The following is a 7,648-nucleotide window of genomic DNA, read 5'->3' as shown; positions in this document are numbered from 1 at the left end:
AACACCTTCATCACTGGAGTGTCCTTTTATGCCTCTGGTGCCAAAGGCAGGGAGACGGGCACCTTCTAAGCCTGTCATAACTACTAGGTACTAGTGCCTGACCCTGCTCAGCATTCAGAGCCTTACCATGCTCATTTACTTCCAGAAACACAAGGATGAGGGAGCCTTTCCTCAGTAAGAGGTTTCCAGGGGACAGAGGAGACCAGAGCCAAGGTGCAGGACCCAGACAGAGCGCTCCCTGCTCCTGTCTCCTCGGTCGGTGTCCATTTTGGGGGCATGTGTGTCTTGCCCCGCCTCTGTCCCCCATGACCCCACTGGTGAGTTCCCTCCACCGCTCTGCCTGGCACTCAGATGCCATGGACAGAGAGGAGGCTATTTTTAGCCCCAGACAGCAGCCGCTGCTGTACAGCCAGCTATCTGGGCTCATCTCTCCACAGGAGGGTCCAGCCTCTGTGGGCGGGCGAGGCTGAGGAAGGAGAGGGCTGAGAAACCGGCGCCCTCTGCTCCATCCTCCGGAAGCCACACGGGCCCAGGATGGGCTCCTCTCCTGCTTTCTGATCCCCGGCCCCGCCCCAGCTCCTGAATTCCCAGGGGGTTAGCAGCCAAGCCGCAGAGGCTGCATAGTGGGAAGGGAGGCGGAGGAACAGAAGATGGAGAGGCTGAGGAGCGGACCTGGTGTCCCCAGGCCGAGGTTTACCATGATCCTGGTCACATTTAGAATCCTTTGCTCTTTCCATCTGAGAAGTGCACTGCCTGGCTGCCCCTGCTCCGGGAGCTCTTCCTTACTGTCTACAGAAGCAAGCTTCCTGAGAGGCTCATGGGCAGTCGGGGGACACACACAGAATGTGTTAGATCAGCACTCAGGGTTTGCATGCATTGCCTTCATTTCCCCAAGACTATTAGTTTGACAGTAGACTGAAAAGGTCCTTAAATTCAACATTAAATTTTAAAGCAATTCTTGCAGGTTTGGCATTAGGGTCCCCTGATTTTGTAATTCTTGTGATATTTGGAGACCAAGTAGGAATGGGCATGGGAAGAGAAGTACTGTACAAATTAGTAAATTAATCAGATTTTTATTTATCTCACGTCTTGACTCAGGCGTTAAGGAAACCTCAGATAGGCGAACAAATAGACAAGAACCTCACCCCTGAGGAACTTACGTTCTAGAGCTTAGAAGTTCTTTCATATTACAAAATATATACTCATATATCGAGGGAACAATAGCCCAACACTTTTATGTCTGTGGATACTGCTAAGGTGCCTAGCAACCAATTGCTCAGATCTGATTTCTCCTGAGCCTGGATTCCTGATGCTCTAAAGCAGGGGTCGGGAACCTATGGCTCGCGAGCCAGACATGGCTCTTTTGATGGCTGCATCTGGCTCGCAGACAAATCTTTAATAAAAAAAATAATAACGTTAAAAATATAAAACATTCTCATGTATTACAATCCATTCATTTCCTACCGCTCATGTTCATGGTTGCGAGTGGCTGGAGCCAATCACAGCTGTCCTCCGGGACAACTCCAAATTTTTATTGGATAACACATAACGTACATGGGTCGTTGTATGGCTCTCATGGAATTACATTTTAAAATACGTGGCGTTCATGGCTCTCTCAGCCAAAAATGTTCCTGACCCCTGCTCTAAGGCAAGGATTCATAACCTTTTCCATGTCATGCTTTGGTTTGCAAATTGATTAATACGGTGAACTTCCCTCCAGAAAAATGTCCACTGTACAGACACTCAAAAAATCTGCCTGCAATTCAAGGAGCTTGTGAGACTAGGAAACAGACATGTGGACCTTGGGTTAGAGCTCCTGTTTTAAGAGTGGGAGGCAGCTGCTTGGCCTCCACTGACGGCTGTGTCCCTGCCTTTCCCAGCAAGAGGTATGCAGCTGAATTTTAATCATAGTGTTCTAGCCGTGTGGATTAGGGGAAGCTGGCCACTTGGCCCAGACTATTTGGCCTTCTGACAAATATCTAAATTCTACTAATCTACTATAGAAAAGCCCATTTGTAAAAGTCTTACCTAGTAAGTTGTAATTTTGGTGCAGTTGCAAGAACTTTGTGACCTTGATCAAGTCCTTTTCTTCCTTTGGGGTTTTTGGCTTTCTTGTTTCTGAAATGAATGGGGGCTGGAATACTGAAGTAGAGCTTTGGTGTGCCTTGAAGCTCTGTCATGGTGTCATACAGGTGTGTCCTCTTTAGGGAAAAGTATGAGAGAGAGCCTCCAGGGGCTACATCCCTCAGAGGGGCGAGGACCGGAACCCTGAAGAGGAAAACTCCCAGCTGCTGCGCTGAGCTGTGCCCCTACCCCACACCCCACTCAGACCTCAGGCTCTTTTCCTTGAGGCTCACTCTCCTTGCTCCCCCTGCAGCTGACTGCCGGGGCCAGGGCTGCAGCGGCTGCTTCTGGGATTTGAGATTGAGTCTCTGCCCCTTGATTAAAATGGAGGCTCCCTCCTCTGGCAGAGGTTACATCCTTATGAAACACTGTTCTCTGGCGGGGTGGCTCAGCGCAGCCCAGATACCCAAGATGGAGGGGCATTGGGCTTCTCTGTGCCTATGGAGGGCTTCCCGGGCAGCTGGGCCTGTGAGTGGGAGTGGGAAGGTTCTCTGCTTATCAGACTTTGGGGTACCTGCTTGGAAGGGTAGAGCGGAATAGTCTGTCTGCTCCAGGTCAGTATGAGCTGCAGCTCAGGGCTGTTCTTTCCTAATGTTACCCTCCTCCTTGAGCTTATGGCCTAGCCACGCTTCGGTACAAACCAGGGGGCTCAAGGTATGACTGACTGGAGGACTGGACATGTCAGGCACCAAGTGGCAAGATCTGCTGACTCCAAGTTCTCCTTTAGAGTTCACACCTCCTTTCCCCTCTTCCTTCTTAGGGCTGCCCCTGCACCTCCAGGCCAGAATTTAAATGTTATTAGCTATCATTGATCTGCTCAGATCCTCTTCAAAATTGAAAGAGGGGTGGAGTGGAGGTCCGAGGTCCTGCCAGGTAGCCCAGCTCACTCCCGGAGGGCTGTCCCAGGAAGTCCCTCTAAGAGTCTCTGGGGAAGGCAAACTGAGAGACTGGTGACTCAGCGTCTCAGCATGGAGCTCCAGGGAAAGCCTCCTGCAGTGGGTGCCAGTTTCTTTACACACTTCCTCCCCCATGCCATGTGCAGGTACACACATGCACACCCATCCACCAGGCTTATGCTCATAACCCAGATGTGAACCTATCTGTATACTTTTTTTTTCTTACCATCATCCGGTAAAATAAGTACAGACCATGCTTACATCTCTACATGAACTCACCCTTCCCATTCTGCACACGGGTTTACCATTGGTGTATATGCAACCATAATAGCTATGTGAGTTCTCTCAAGTTGGTGCATATAACCTTTCCTAAGCCATGCTTTAAAACACACAATGTGTGTACACACCCAGAAACAGGACTGCACGTCCCATAGGCACACACTGCCCCTCCCTGCCCTGTGCTCTGTACTTCCTCTGTTACCCAGTGGGTGGGAGTCCCCTCCCCTGGTACGTCTGGGCATCTCTTCTTTGGAGGTGAATATTCCAAGCAGTGTCACGTAGGGGAAGGATTATGACACTAGGAGTCTGGGAGCCTGTGTGCTCAGCTCAGTCGGGTTCATCGTAAGTTATTTTGCTCATGATCTCACCTGTCTCGTGAGGCCTTCAATAAATACATGCTCAGATTCAGCCTTAGCTTCTGCATCTGTAAAATGGATGTAAAGGTCGTCTGCTTGACCTCCAGTCATGACAATGTTACCGGGATCAAACCTGCTGTGTAAGAAAGCAGCTGGAAAAGAGCGGGATGCACGACGCTGTGGCTATGAGGGCAGCTTGCTTCCTGTGTGAAGTCTGAGTGCCAGCAAAGAGAGTCAGCGTTTTCCTGGTGTGACCTGGCCCAAGTGTTGGTCTTGCCAAGGGCCCCAGGTCCAGCACTCAATGAGTCAACATGGAAATTTCACTCCCAGTCCCTCCTTTCTCCCTGCTTGGTTTCACTCTCATCCTCACTTCTGTCCTTCCCAGACACATCATGGCTACAGAGCCATCGGCTTAGTAAGGGCTAAGAGGCTGTGGCCCTGAGCCAAGCATCTGTCCTAGGCACGTGGTCACATGTGGGCCGGGCTCCCAGGCTCCCGAGAGCTTACACGAGCTTACACCTGCTAAACTCCTCTCTGCTTCTGGGCCTCAAGTCTGTGCCAAGCAGCTGAGTCTAGAACGAGAGAGAGGGCCTGTGGTGTGGTGAGTTTCACAGAACAGGTCGGAGCTGGTTTTGCATCTGTGCTATCCCAGCTGTGTGTGGCTGCCTGGGGTGTCTCCCAATAGCCCCTTGACATCTAAGGTGGGATGGGAAGGCCAGATAGTTGCCTAGCCCAGGGACCTCATTACTCCCAGCCACAATGGCTAGGCTAAGGTGGCCTGGAGGAGAGGGGGGGAGGCAGGATGCTGGGGCCAACGCCAGCTTTGGAAGGAGGCCAGCAGCTGGCATCAAGCTGGCTTAGGTCCAGCACCAGCACATGATAGGTGAAGGGACCATTCTGAGGGAGTGCTATCTGGCTTTGGAGCTTGGGAGAGTCACACCTACAGGTCACAGCTCTATTTCTGTGGCTGAGCATGAACGAACCCAGGGGAGTGCCCGTCTCCATGGAGTAGAATTCAGAGAAGAAACTTCAGTGGGACACCTAAGACTCTGCAGAGCAGAAGAGCATTTCTGGAGTGTTGTGGGTTCAAGGGGACTGAGGCTGGGGTACCAGGAAACTGGGGTCCTGCCAGCTGGCTCAGGGGCTTTGGTTGGGAGCTCAGGGCTCCACTAAGTGAATTTGGGAAAGAACATGGATGTGGTAGACAAAGGCCCCAGGTACGCCCGCCCCCTGCGAGGCCCTGCTCCCGCAGGGGGTGACTCTGCACGACCCTCCTTCCCCCTCCTCCAGCTCTACAGCAGCACCGGGTTTCCGCAGGCTGGTCAGGAAACGGCAGCCAGAAGGGGGATGGGCAGATGGGTCCTAGAAGCAGAGCGGGTCTGGGGGTGGAGCCTCTAAACTCCGCAAAGCTCCTCCCTTCCCTGCCTGGAGCTCAAAGGGATGACATCACCCAGACAGTCAGGATGGGCTTCAATAGCGGAAAAACCGGCACCTGCAGCGTTCAAGGACTTCCCGGGTTTGCCCCGCAGCGGTTCTCTGCTCCTTTCCTGAAACCTGTCAGCTCTAGAGGGTCTCTGCTTTGGGGTCTGGGAGATGGCAGCTGGCTATCTAGGCTTCCAGGTCTGGGAGTCCGGTTTTTCCACCAGAGACCAATCCCTTGGGCAACCCGCCCAAGCTGGGCCTACCCCCTTCCCCCTTGTGTCATTTCCTTGCCAGCACTAGCTGCACTTGCTCTGAGGCTCCCTGGAGATGGACAAGATCTCTAGTTCTGACTTAGCAGCAGTCAGCCCACAGCGAACGAACCCAGTGCCCCCCTCCCTGTGGGTCCACAGCCCCTCCCCAACCCAAAACCCTACTGGGTGCTTGTGTTGCCTGCTTGCAGAGCATATGCTTGGCTGGTTGCTTGGTGTCTGCTGTTTATCCGTCTCTTCCTACTTAACTTCTGTTTCTGCTTGGCCCATCTGGCTGGCGGTACCTGTCTTTCTCACGCTGCGCCTCCTCTCCGCCTCTGTGCCTTCACCAGGCTCCCCTCCCTCGGCCGCGTCCCTCCCAGGGCAGGGCTCTTGTCCACTCTGGGGCCCCTGGCTGGAGCCCTTAACCTTGAGGGTAGAGGCAGTGAGGAACTCCTCCAGTCTGTGGAACTGCTGAGGCACATTAGGGAGCCTAGCCTGGGGGTCACTTCGGTGTCCTGGGATGCCACTGGGGGGGTTACAGTGGGTGGTGGCAGGCAGCATGGGGATGGCCTTTCACCTCGTGGAGGGCTAGGTTCTGGTGGAAAAGACCTTCTCCTCAGGTCCTTCTGAGTTTTCTTCCTATTAGAGGGCATTCTTGGGGTGGGGGTGGGGGTTGCCAAAACCAGAGTCTTGGATGTGCTTCTCTCTGTCCACAGCAGTGACAGGAAATTGACCTGTGGGTGGCAGCAGCAGAGAAAGAGGCCAGGAAGGACCCAAGGTTCTTTTGATTAAGACCCCCCCCCCCTTCCCCAGGGGGCACCCAGCTCCTTCATGCTGAGAAGGGGCTGTGGCAGGCTGGTGGCTTGGACCGAGAAAATGGCAGCAGCAAGAAGCTGCAGGACGCCCGCAGCAGACACTGAGGGGAGAGGGAATGGCCCTGCCATCTCCAGCAGTGCTGTGGGGGGGCGCAGTCCCACCTCGGTGCAGCACGGTTGCTGGGCGCTAGGCTCCACACGCCAAGTCCCTGCTCTGCAGGCCTCTCCTGCCCCGCTCACAGGCTGGCACAGCCATGTACACACATGTACACCGCGGCATGGCCCACACTCACCCCTCCACGTAGCCCGATTCCTTCCCGGTGTGATGTGGCAGCTTGTGGCTTCCTTGGGCTCCTGAAATCTGGAGTTGCCAGCAGGAGGGGGGTGGAGAAGACCTGGAGCCCTGCAGGGCCGGACTGGCCTCACCTGCCCCTCTGGACCTGGCCTGCCTCTCCAGGCTCAGGCTAGCTGCCGAGGAGGCTGCGCCGGGCCCAGAGTCAACAAGGCTCCACGTGCTCCCTGTAAGCATCTGCTTCCCACGGAAACCTGCAGGGCTTGGCTGCCAGGCCTTGCCGCGTGCCCGCTCCTCCGGGGCTCTGCTCTCTGTCTCTGTTGCTCCATCTGCTGCTCCACCAGCTCCTGGCTCAGCTCTACCGGCCTCTTTATTTCTCTCACAGAGCCTTCGTCCTGCTCTCTGTCTCCCCACCACATTCACACCACAGTCCCTGAGGTCTGCCTTCCTCCTTCTCTCTGTCCATTATTCTTGCTTCTTTGCCATTTTTCCTCCATGTTCATGTTCTCTTTCTCTCTCCCTCATACATATTCAGTGGCTCCTTGAAAATCCACCTAGAATCTAGATCATTCCATGTGCTAAATGCCAGATCTGTTTCAAGAATACTTTTTAGACTCTAGATCCAGGTCCCTGTCTCTGACCTCAGTCTGGATTAAGTGCCTAGAACAGGGGTCCCCAAACTACGGCCCGCGGGCCACACGCAGCCCCCTGAGGCCATTTATCCGGCCCCCCGCTGCACTTCCGGAAGAGGCACCTCTTTCATTGGTGGTCAATGAAAGGAGCACATTGACCATCTCATTAGCCAAAAGCAGGCCCATAGTTCCCATTGAAATACTGGTCAGTTTCTTGATTTAAATTTACTTGTTTTTTATTTTAAATATTGTATTTGTTCCCGTTTTGTTTTTTTACTTTAAAATAAGATATGTGCAGTGTACATAGGGATTTGTTCATAGGTTTTTTTATAGTCCGGCCCTCCAACAGTCTGAGGGACAGTGAACTGGCCCCCTGTGTAAAAAGTTTGGGGACCTCTGGCCTAGAAAATGCTGGTGAACCCGCTGACCCTGTCACTCAAACGTGGCTCACTCTCTGCAATGCCCCTCTTCTGATTTGGCACAAGGCAGCTGTAGGGTGTGTAGGAGCAGCCAGATAAGCCACAGTGACTCGGTCAGGTGGAATGGCAGAGAGCACGAGTGTCTGGAGCAAGGGGTCTGCC

This window comes from Saccopteryx bilineata, chromosome 2 (assembly GCF_036850765.1).
Source record: "Saccopteryx bilineata isolate mSacBil1 chromosome 2, mSacBil1_pri_phased_curated, whole genome shotgun sequence".
Taxonomy (NCBI): domain Eukaryota; kingdom Metazoa; phylum Chordata; class Mammalia; order Chiroptera; family Emballonuridae; genus Saccopteryx; species Saccopteryx bilineata.
The sequence above is the reverse complement of the archived record's forward strand: the minus strand, read 5'-3'. Positions refer to the sequence as shown.